At 44.0% G+C, this 12,445-nt stretch overlaps 1 long non-coding RNA gene across 1 annotated transcript; it reads left to right on the top strand.

Annotated features, from left to right (window-relative positions):
* The first annotated feature begins 5,226 nt into the window (after positions 1–5,226).
* LOC144180732 (uncharacterized) lies at positions 5,227–9,401 on the top strand. Its single transcript, XR_013324532.1, has 5 exons — positions 5,227–5,315; positions 6,698–6,839; positions 7,029–7,188; positions 7,276–7,394; positions 7,880–9,401. It is a non-coding gene; the product is annotated as an uncharacterized LOC144180732 (long non-coding RNA).
* The last annotated feature ends 3,044 nt before the right edge of the window (positions 9,402–12,445 follow it).

A 12,445-nucleotide genomic window follows, 5' to 3' on the forward strand; every position in this document is an offset into this window, starting at 1 on the left:
CTCAAAGCACACGCCTAGAAAACGTTGCAACACTGGGGCGAGAACGAAGGCTTTCGCACGGGTTTCTTCAAATTATCGTCTGCTCCACAGGGCCGCTGAACCGGCCAAGACGCGGTGAGCAGACATCGAGCAGACGACTGCTTTCTGAAGCCACCGCGAAGGCCCGACAAGGAGCCGAAAAGGTCCGAACACCTCCGAGTAGCCGGCGCTCCGGCAGCTTCTTTACTCTGCCGCTGGAGGGCTCTGCAGTCTACCGTCTCAGCGGCATCAGTTTGGCGAATTTATTAAAAGGAGGAGTACTCGATTGTTTTGGAAGCTGTGTCCTGACCTAATAGTATATCTTGCACCGTGCCCTCGACTCAGTCTTCGTGGTAAAAGTGAAAAGAGTGCATGGACAAGACGTTTGCGTAAGCAGAACTGTTTCAAACTCCTGTAAAAGGTAGCACTGGTCATAAATGTACCCATTATTTGGCAAAAAAAAACTTCTGGTACATTTGAGGTAAAAATACGTACTTCAACGGCACTTAAACTTAAACGGTTTTTTTTCTCAATTCATTTGTGTTCCAACTGTAACTAGTGCGAATTGACTGTTTGTATTGAATGCTGCGCGCTCCGCCGATTCACTTTGCCAGTGCGCATGCCATCTCCTTAAAAAAAGGGTGTGAGGATGCTCAACACCATTTTTTTGGGTGTTAAGCATCCTCAACAACCTTTAGCAAGGGTGTTGAGCTCAACACCCTTTTTTTTTACTGTACACCCTTTTTTTTGCCAAAACAGCTTTTAAGGGTGTTAGCCATAGGACAACATTTTTGCACCCTTCTCAGCCATAAAGGTTGCAAAAATTTTAGTGTGAAGGAAGGGGTTTGGTTGGCCGTTTGAGACGGATACGTTTGGCATTGCATAAATACAGAAGGCAATGCCCAGCTGAAAAACCGATCTGTTTACTTCTACGCATTCGACATAGCGTGACGTACCGCTCTGCTTCGAGGTATGCGGAAATTAAATCACGTAAGGTTTCCTGAATGCCGGGAAACCGCAAGCCAGCCCCTGCCTTCGGCCTGCACTGGCCACGGCGCGGACTAAGTGTATAATGGGTTGCAAGACTGGCGTCACCAGCATGAAAAGCACGATGCCACATCTTGTGCAGGCTGGGCGCCGCAAGTGGCGGTACGAGACTTTTTAACAGCGAAGCTGATTAGAAAAGCGTAATTTTTTGTGTCCGCAGTTAGAAATGCCCGCAAATTGCCGAGCACGCGCGCGGGAGCGCCGGTGACGGGACGACCGGCCGGCAGGTAACAAAACCGAAAAAAAATTCCCTTGCACTTCCCCGAAGGGGAGAGTGTGTAAGTGCGAATGCACGGTTGCATTCGCACTTAAAAGAAAGATGCATTTATTCACAGACACCTATTTGTGTTGTCGTTGTACTTGATTGCTAGAAGGATCGCTTTGTGGTCCGTGAAATGAACCGTCAAAGGGTCCTGGAGGACGGTGCGGACTTGGCAGTTTCTCGCAAAGGCCAGGTCGATGAAACCGCCGTTGATGGTGGTGGGCGAGTCGAGGGGTACGCACGACATGGAGTGCGTGGCGTGCATGTAGTCGACCAACCACTCTCCGTCCTTGCGGGTGCATTAGCCCTTCTCACGCCCGATTCCTGGTCAATCCCTCACGTGGGTATGTGCCATGAGGAGGCGCCCAACACCCGCAGTCACTGAGCGGAGAGAGAAGGAGGAGAGTAGCGCGCGTCCATCTCCCCCCGTTGCTAGGGAAGGCGAGGAGGAAGACGAGGAGCGCGCGCACCCGCAGCTGTTGCTATGCGGACTACGGCGGCGGACGATTCAGGCTCGCTTAAGAAGTGCATTCGCACTTAAAAAAAACGCTTAGCAGTTGTGTGTGCGTGCCTCGCGACGACCGCCCATCATGCTTGGTGCATGTTTGTCAAGCGACACCTACCCACTTAGCGTCGTTGGCCAAGATCGGCAAAAGAAAAACCTTCAGCGTTCGCCGTAATCGTTGCAACACTTGCTGGGAGCACGAAAGACACGTCATAGCGTACGCCCTTCCAAAATGATGTCCAATGATTATTACTTCCAAAAAATGAAAGAAGCTCGCACTTCTAGCAACAATGATGGGGTAAATGTCGTTGCAGCAGCGAAGCAGAAAATTATGTGCTGGAATCGTGGGCTCAAACCTTCGTTATGGTCGGAAAGGTCGTGTACAGCTTCGCTACCTTCAAGTCTTACGCGTTAGTGTGAGTGGTGGCTCAGTGACTAAGGCGTTGTGCTGCTGACCACGAGGAAGCGGGTTCGATTCCCGGCCGCCGCAGCCGCTTTTGTGATGGAGGCGAAAAGCAAAAACGCCCGTGTGTACGAGATTTCAGCGCACGCTAAAGATCCCCAGGTGCACTCTTAATCTGGTTCCATGTAAGTTCCAGTTAAACGGGGCGATCCACATATTTTTATCTGGATCTAAACGAAGAATAACTGGAACGACAGATATAAGTGGATCTTATCTGGAACTGTCCATTTGTTTTCTTTAGGTTTGTGGTTATTATGTGGAACCGAATAAATGAGGGGATGTGCTGTCGGCCGTTCCAGTTACTGTTCCACTTATGTCCCAGTAAAAATTTTGGACAGTGCTTTTGTATATTTTTTGCTCGTGACTTGTTCCACATAACTTGTGCGCTGCAGTGAAGTATGCATTGAATCGTGCATTAACTCGAACAATGAACCACATATATATTTGACGCGCTTTGACGCACAAGCGCACGCACAAGCACTTTCACGCACACGCCCACAGACATAGATACGGACACGAATGCACACCCGCGCACCCACACATACACACACACATGCATGCAGTCACACACGCACACACGCACGCACCACATAAAATTTAATAAACGTCGTCGATATCTATGGAACTGTCTTAGAGCATTTTACTTATATAAGACGGCTAAGACGTATTTTAGTGACGTTATTTGACAGAAAAAAATATGTCCACTGCTATAACAACACCGTACAAAGCATGAGAGGTGCGAGAAAAGGGTATCTTAGCGAAAATAGAAATTCCACGAACCCCTTTCAGGTTGTCTGCGGCGCTCAGACCGCTTTAGTGAATATCGTCTTTTGCTAATTGCAGACGCGCAGTACGTCTGAAATCACCAATCACTTGAATTTGAGAAAGGGCAGATGTCCTCAGGTTCTCCTTCTGCGTTCGGGACAGAGCCGTGGTAGTGCTGAAGAATTCATGGGGTTTTTGTGGATACCTCATAAAGAAATATATGAGACTATTGCATGTTCTGCATTTGGTTCACAAAGCGTCGCAGAAACATTGTTTTTTGCTCAATGCTCAGCCATCAGCTCGCTGTGTTGTAGTACGTGCACAATTTTAAGTGATTTACAGGAACGTATAAATGGCTACAATCTGCTGTAAATTAGGTACTTAGTCCACGTTATTTATGCCCTGATGCAGTATATGCGTAGTGTTAACCGACTGTGCCGTATTTTACACTGCACGCAGCATGTCACGCATGCAGTTATATATGCTTGGATGTTCGTTAGCATTTTTCGTCTCGTGCATGCTATTAAGGGTGACTCACCTGATCCAATTCATATGGGACTCACTAATTCATGACGCAAATTCACGAGGCTTACTAATTCAAAAGCACCATGTACCGATACAAGAAGTTTTACAAATTCACAGAAATGACACAAACGACCCGGTTTGCTTCTACTAGAAATACAGTAGACCCTCGTTAAGACGAACTTGATTAAAACGAACACTGATTAAGAACCACAACATTCTCTTGTAACGTCCACAATGCAATACACCTCCGCTTAAGACGAATTTCGGATAGTACGAATACATTTTAAGGTCCCTTCGGGTTCGTCTTGACGGGAGTCTGCTGTATATAAATTTTTTGCAGAGATAGAAAAAAAAAACAAGAAACGTATTTTGGTTTATCCAGTCTTCACTGGAAGGCGCTAGCGGTCTACCATGCGAGAGTTTTATTTCTTTGTTTCAGTAGAGAAGCGAAATATGTCTAAAATAAGCAAACTAGGCCGTTGTGAATATCGGTATGTATTTGTAAAACTATTCGTATTGGTGCACGATGGTTTTTAAGTCCGTTGGTCATGACGTAGTAAGTTGAGTCCCTTTTAATTTCCACAAGCAAAAACACAAGCCTCCTTGCAGGGAGCGGTTGACTGGGTGAACGGAACTAAACTTGGACAACTAAATATACCACGTGATACCTGCATTATTTTGTATGTATTAATGCTGAAATGACATTGTAATTCCTAATTATGCTGTGCAGTAACGGCAAAAATGCGCAGAGTTAACTTGCTGTTGTTGTGTCTTGTCATAGTAATTGAAGTTCATTGAATAACCCGCCTTGTCCAGCTGCTTCCCCAGTTGCTGTTTTCCTGTAGTATTGGTGTTTAGGAGGGAAAAGGGCTGGTAAACGGGCCGATGTATTATTACTCGCTAATTAGCTGTAAGTAGCTTTATATAACGTGGGTATCTAAGAGCGTCGCAGTATATTTTATTGACTACGGAAAGGCTTGTTGTCAAGAAAAGCAGTACATGAAGCCACGCCCTTTTGCGTTCATTGTAAACAGTAACGCAGAAATTGTCATCCAAAGTTAAGCTCCGATATCCCACGCACTCAAGGCGCTCCGCGAGAAACAACTTTAGCCAGTACTAACGCGCTAATACGGCTATTATCTGAGCTTTGTTTCGGCCTCAGCGGGCGTAAACGTCCGCTTAGACGCATATGCCCGTTTCCGAATCAAATAAAAGCCATCACGTGTGCCGAGTTTGTATGAGCTCTTATGCGGGCGCATCGCCAAAGCCTACGCGAGAACGAAAGTTTGCCGAAGCCATGAGGAAAAGACCGCCACTCCAGTAGCGCTTTCCATGCGCATGCGTCAGCTGCAGCACGGCAGAGCTGTTTATGCGTTGATTCAGTGGGGCTGCAACGGGTACGACGACGACGGATGAAAATCGGGACTGCGTCAACCATTTAAACGACAGCAGCGCTCCCATCTTCCAGGATTCCCTCCGCTAATTTTACGGTCTTCCGCATGCAGCGCCACCAGTGGCATTCCTAAGCGGGTTTCTCAATTGCTCGCGCGATGCGCCTAAAGAAATTTTAAAGAAATTGACTAAAGAAATTCTCGGTCACGCTGGCGAGAACCGTTAGCGCCGTTAGCAGTTTGATTGGGGTGATTGCGGCGTGCAACTGCGAATTTTAATATCCCCGGGCTGTATTTCCTGTTCGACGAAGTGGAGTTTTGCCAGGAGGCGCAAAAAAGGTCAGTGCTGGTTATTTATGTGCTGGTAACGGTTGTTGTTCAATGACATACTTGTTAACTGCACCCGATAAACATACCGCTTCTCTGCCCGTTGTTCGTGTGTCGTCCATGCTTGTGGTCGCGGCGTGTAACATTTTGTGTTGGAGAAAAGTTTGCAGCCGTAATTTACCAAAACTTCTGTGTTCGTGGGTCAGAGTCGGCTGGACATTTCTGACTGCGTACGCTAGCCATTGCTATAAGGAAGTTGCTGGTTTGCGCGTTTCATGATTGGATGTACCCTTACTGTGTGGCTTTGCTTAGTTGTATATTGACGGTTGCTGTGCATCTCTGCGGTAGCGAATCTTCTCGGGTTAGTCGCTCGCGATAATCGCGCGTGCACACGTGTACAACTTCCAACCAAGTTTTTTTTTTTAATGAGAAACTTTATTCATAAAAACACAAAGTATGTACAGACACTGTTTGGACCGATAGCTGCATAGGCTAGTGGCCGGTCCAAGATAAAATTATAAGCAATTCACAAGCACTTAAGCGTCAGAGCGTAGAGGGCTCGAGAAAAATTGAGTTTGTCGGAGCGTCCGTCCTTAGATTTACTGGTATTTTTAAAACCTGCGTGGTAATTGCGGCGTTGTGTTAGTGTGCTGAGTAGAATGCATTTACTGAGCTTACCAGACCGGGAGTCTTCGACCTTACCCGTTGCGCGCAAGATAGACGCTATTTCGAGTTGTGTTGATGTGCTTTCAAGGCGTCATCTTACGTTTATCTGTTTCATGTTTCATGTTTATGTTCCATGTTTCTTCCAATTCCTTTGGCTAATTGAGATGATATATTTTACATTGCCTGAAGTGTAGAGAAATGGAAGGGACAGTTGTTGTCTTAGCAGTACCGCAGTAACAAACGTTTCTTTTGTAGAGGGTAAGGAATGTGGAAACACGCAGCAGGTATATAGAAAGTGTGCTGCCGTTTCTATACTGTTAATGTCAGTGGTAACTTGAGACTTCAGGATAATTATCCACTATCCATAATTAGTGGTTGCTACTTCACGAACCGCGTTAGAAATAAGCCACTCTTGCATTTTTATGCCGTCAATGTCGGTGGTAACCCGAGAGTCAAAATAATTTCCGACAACGCTCAGGTGATAAGTTCTTGCATCACTATGTGCACCCAACATTAACCCATTTCTGTGCTTCCTTGAACTTAGAAAATATACTGCGAAAGCAGATTGCTACATTCTGTATTCGATCTGTATAACCTGTCCAGATGCAGACTATGGTAGTTTGCGACAATTGTTTTCCTTTGTCTGAAGAACAGAAATTAAAACGAATTATTTCCATTCCTTACATATACCTCTGAAATCATGGCTGTGGCATTCACTGTGGCTGAAGACATATTCGGCACGCCGAGGCGTCGTCGTGACAAGTGTGGCAGATTATGAATGCATTGTGGAAGTCATAAAGCCACGAAAGAGTGCCTCTTGAGTGTTGCGTATTATACAGACGTTCACCACTCCGCATGGAGCAATGACAGGTGAGCCTAAAAACGTTCAAATATTTTTATATTTAAAATTGTTTCGCCTGAAAACGTTACCAGGGCTCGTCCTGCAAAATAAATTTTAGCACAACTAATCAGGCATTGTACGAGATCTTGTTGTACTCCCTTCTTAGAGGGAAGCGTAAATTTATGCTTCGATATTTTTATACTGTTTTTATTTTCTAGGAAATAGGGCAGACCGGGACTTAAAACAATGGAACAAGGAATGCATACTGCCATTTTCCTGGTTCTTGAAGGCGTGTGTACACCGTTCTTGAAGGCGTGTGTTCACAAAAAGGAAACACATGAAAGCCGTTGTACGGGATGAAATCATTGCATTCTGCAAGTAAGTACGCACTCCCAGTTCTGGAACATTGATGGTCCCTTTTTAGGTAGTTGCAATATGCATAATGGCTTCGGAACACCATTTCAGTGACAACTTGACCTGTAGGTGAAAACGACAGTAAGAGCTTTTGGGAACACGTTGGCAAAACTTTCCTGAAATCTCCGAGGAGGCCCTGCCAGGAATGCCTGCATCCTAATTTTAGTTGGGTAAGTTGGCATTTTATTTTTGTGGGACTCAATTTATGGTAGTGTTTACTGAAGCTGGCATTTTATTCGTGCGGGACTGAATTTGTGGTAGTTTTCTTTGTAGCAAAATCTTACTGTTAACAATAAATCGTGAACTCCAATATTGGGAAATACCTTCACATTCAGCCTGTTTCGGATGCTGCAACGTGTAGACAAAAAAACTATTATTTTGCATTTAAGTTTTGCAAACATTTTGCTTTCACATTGAGAGTTGCTGCTGTGATAATACGGCACCACAGCCACGCCCAGTGCGGTTGCTTTCCAGAATTAGAGAACGGCCATTGACAGTCTGTGCTAATATTTTTTGTACATTGTTAGCAGCATTCCGAGAAAAGAAACCAAGAAATCGCTGATATTTCAATTACTGTGCTATAAAAGGGGTATCCTAAGCAACTCACTCATTTAAAGCCATCGTCTAACAAAATTTTCTTGTTCCTTCCTTAAAGGTACATGACGTGGTCCAGTTATTCTCGTGGTCCAGTTATTTTGAGAGAAGAGAATGGCAGCGTAAATATTGTCTGCAAGAAACACGTCATGGATTTTCCGCCTGCGTTGTCACATCAAGATGTGGTCATCCTCCTCGCCGTATATTTCATCTTAATCTCCTGAAACTTATGCGACTTTGGAGAGGGCTTGGGACTTTTGCAGAGAGTTCGTGGCCATTTAACAGTGGCCTGGTGTCATTTAAGTTGAAAGCTCTGTTGAAAGACTTGATGTGGTCACTCTACTTGGGGTTTTAAATTATTGTTAGACGTTGAAGCCTATTCGGAAATATTTGTCGTGGTTCAAATGATTGGTTGATGCAAGCGGCATGTCAATTGCAAAAGTGAAGTCGTGCTTTCCTTTGCAATTTTTCATTATTGGCAGAAAGCGCAGGCTGCCTTTGCAGCTACTCTGTTACTCTGTTAATGTAGTTAATGGCACTGCACTGTAAGGTTTTTATTTTTCAAGTGCAGCTCGAATTTTTTTTGCATGGCAGTGCTGCTGTTGATGGATGCAAACGTGAGAGTAATTATTTACACAGACGGTTTGGGGCTTTATTAATCAATTTTGTACTGTATCTTAGCTGACACCTAAGCCCTAGAAGAATGCGAAATATACATATCTGTCTTGAAAAAGTTGTTTACTTTGGACTAAGTTGCATTTCTTGCTTGTTATAGGCAGTGCTTTGGTCACAAGCATACTGTCGTCATGATAGTAGGGTTTGTATAGCACGCAACTGTGAATTTTACCTCAGATAAATGTTCCGGCTGGAAAAATGCTTCCAAGTTCGCTTGGTAAAATTGGTCACCTGTATGTTTGAACGCTACCTGGTTTGGTTATTTGGAATGTCTGAATTGTTCTTGAGGGAATTGATAACGTCTTTAGAGTTAGGCTGCTTGGTAAATTTTAAAATGCGTAACATGCTCCGAGCTATCTGGTTTGTAAAATTTTGTAAGATTCACACTGGGTGCTATGAGCTTTTTTTTGGATAAGTTATTTTAAATAGCTACAAATTGTCGGGGAAGCAACGCGGCTTCAGTGAAAGGCTTTTTCAGGGCGCGTATATAGTCGGTTTTGGCTACAGTTAGCTTGATATTACAGTTAGCTTGATATTGATATATAGTGTATGTTTTAGTTGTGCAATAGTGCCACATGCCTCCGGTAGGTTTTTCTGTGAAAATGTTATATTGTTAGTATTAGCTCCGGTGTTCTTTCCCTACACTCTTGCAGGTCTTGTGATAATCCAACCGTGTATGGCTTGTATTTTTGGCTTTTCCCTACAATTTAATAGCAAACTGCATATTTTGGAACCGGGATGCGTAAACATGGTATGGCAAGCGCTGTGGGTACTTCCGCATTTGCGGTACCTGATTTCATGTGATAAAACAGCATATTTTATGCTCACTGTTGTGTAATGATTTTTGAGTTAGTGCGAGGGTAGATGTACAAGTCTGTTTGTGACGCGGTTGCGCTTAAAGCCATCTTTATTACACACGTTTTTTTAGCAAAAAAGAATGGTAAATATTAGCGAAAACAGGAAAATGCCACTTAGATCGTTTTGGCATTTGATCGTGTACGCTGGTCATTTTCTGCCCAAGTGGAAACATATGTCTCCGTATCTCAAATGTGCGCAATAATACGAGCGAATAAAATTTGCTTAGTGTTTTGCAAAGCATTGTATCAGTGCTAATAGTTGGTTTGGTATGTATTTTAATGCGAGTCTTGTTTCTTTTACATGCAGCCAAAACCCAGAACAGGATGCTGCGGATGAAGCCAAAGTCTTTGTGTGCCGCTCCAGGTATCTCAGACCAACTTTTATATAGAACTGTGCTCCGATAGGCAACTGTTGGGAACTGTTAGGGACCACACTGCTGCGGCGGTTTCTGTTTTCCAATTGTTGGTATCACTGTGGGCCATATGTCAAGGCTGCGTTAGAATGGTGCTTGCGGTTTTCTTCTGATACCAATGCATCCGCCAGCCTGGCAAATGACCTCAGTTTATACCAACAGGAAAGCAGATATATTGGAAAAGTGGAGTCCCATAGACAGCTTCTCAACGTCTATCGGAACACTGTTTTAATAAACAGCTGGTCTGAAGGTACCTGGAACGGCGCACTGGATAAATCCATAATCATTTACGTAGATCAGTGTTCCAGTAACTTACACTACCCGTTTATTTGGAACAGTGATCCGTATACTTTTATTTGGAACGCCGATCCAGATAATTTACCTGCAAAAGTATGTGGTGCACTGTTCCACTTACATTTTCAGGGTATGTGGAACACGGTTCCAAATATATAAGTGGAACTTTTTTGCAAAAAAGTTCCAGTTACTAAGTGGGTCTTATGTGGATCCAGATTAAGAGTGTGGTCGAAATTAACCCGGAGCCCTCCACTAAGGCACGCCTCATCACTGGCGTTGCGTCGGCGCGTTAAACTCAACAATCAATAATTAAATCAATCAATAAATCAATCAAAACAGGAGGATACGACCCCTAGGTGGCAATCAACGCAAAGCTGAGCGTTCAATGATGTTTACGCAACAGCTAAAGCAAAAGAATGCAAAGTGAAAACAAAAATTAGAAATATTTCATGGAAATGTATCGAAGTGAAGGAAAATAACACTAAGGCAGTTATGAAATGTCCGCGGACATTCGTACATATATCCACGACTATTACTTTCATCACTACCTTCAGCAGAGAAATCCACAAAAGTATTTGTTGAGTTTGCGCACCTAAACCGGCTCATAAATGATAACCGGCATAAATATGCCCAACGTTGTCTTTTATTATGTCAGAGATTTTGAGCGGCCTCACTTATCCGGTAAAGTCTTTATTACTATATTTATTAGGTGTGTTTAAGTTCACTTTGGTACAGCTGCGCGAACCTCACATGACCTTTTATTTTCGCAACGTTAGCGATGACCGTGATGAGGAGACGTTGTTGTACTTTAAATCCCTTTCTCCAATGTTTGAGACTACAGACCTGAAAAATATCGGCCAAAAACAGTTCCCCCCCAGAGTTCATTTCAAATTATTCTCACAAAGTTCAGTATACCTTGAAATTCCAGTTTAGAAGTGGATTTTCATTTCTTCTTCTGGACCGCCACAAGTTTACAGTGTTAGTTTTATCTTATTGCCTTTTTTTGCTCGGCCTCCTTTTAGGCGTGGCCGGCTTTGTATTGCCTTTTAGCTTTTGGCACGCTTTTTAGAAGTAAGGCTTTTGTGCAGCGTGGAGCTTTGTATACCACGCGAAGAACGAAATAAAGATTTATATATCTTGGTCTGCCGAAACCCCCATTCCTTAAGTCAGTGAGCCTTCTTCAATGTAGGCTCGCGCAATGTTCTTCTATCTGACCTAGTGATCCCACTTATTGTGGGCACCGCACGTTTGTCCGCATCTCTGTGCTTGAGCAAGGCAGGAAAATGTGAACAATAAAAGGAAACAAAATGTAGCCCATAAAATTACGGAGGAGTTTAAACAGCAAGGGTAACAAGTATATTGCTTTCGTAAAGATAATTGCGGTTTTGTTACTCAAAACTACAACAACCGAGATACAATGATATTGCTTTATTGCTTTTCATACGGTTCGATATTCTTAGCTTTAGAGGAAGATTTTAGTGGTGCCCCATCGCGGTCTTTTGGGACCAATATGTCGACGATAATCCACATCACTCTTCCAGATTTGGTTGCAAATATTTTCCCAATTTCGCCAGAACCGTAAGTGGAGGCTTTCACCATTTTAAAAATTTTTAATAGTTAAATTGTGTTCTGGGGTAGTTCGTACAGTACAGACCACAGTAGTTGAAGTGATCATATGAACTTCTCGGTAGGCCAAAATTGTATGCCTGAAATATATCTTAGCAAAGTCCATGAGATTTTTTATTAGTTTATCAGGCCCTGATTTTCTGGCTTCGCCTTTTATAGAACTATGTTTTACTTCTGAGATATTCACTTATCATTCAGAAGAGTACTTTTTTGCCACTGATAGCTCCAAGGCGTGGGAGCTCTTACAAGTATGGATGGCATTTGACCCCTTTCGCCAGCAAAGGCTAGTGAGTCTTCACCGCCGTGGAGACGTCCGAGTTTTTCGGAATGGCCACCTGGGCTCAGGGGAGGTAGCATGCACGTGCTGAGAAGTGTGGGGCCCCTTCATTACAAATGGTTCGTGTCAGCTTTTCAGACAGTGGCCGAAAGCGTCGTGTATTTCATATCCAACATACTTTCAAACTTAGCAGTACCCCGCTTTAAGAAAACCGTTTTTTTAATCGTCTCTGCGCGGCGGCAAAATAGGCCGGATAGGCGAGCGCGTTGCCAAATGCATCGCCGCACCACCTAACGTTGCACCTCTCGTGTCGAGGCAGCCATGTGCGCGTGCGCGTCCAACCGAGCTCGCTATCCTGTTTTTTTTTCCTTTACTTCAAGAGGAATTGCTGATCACATTCAGAGTTTGGTCACCGAGCGGCCGTGGCTTGCGGTTTCTTTGCTGACATGTTTCGATGGCACACGCCTCGGCGGCGAACGGCGAGG

This window comes from Haemaphysalis longicornis, unplaced genomic scaffold (genome assembly GCF_048455015.1).
Source record: "Haemaphysalis longicornis isolate Haplotype H1 unplaced genomic scaffold, Haemaphysalis longicornis Haplotype H1 scaffold_4, whole genome shotgun sequence".
Classification (NCBI taxonomy): Eukaryota; Metazoa; Arthropoda; class Arachnida; order Ixodida; family Ixodidae; genus Haemaphysalis; species Haemaphysalis longicornis.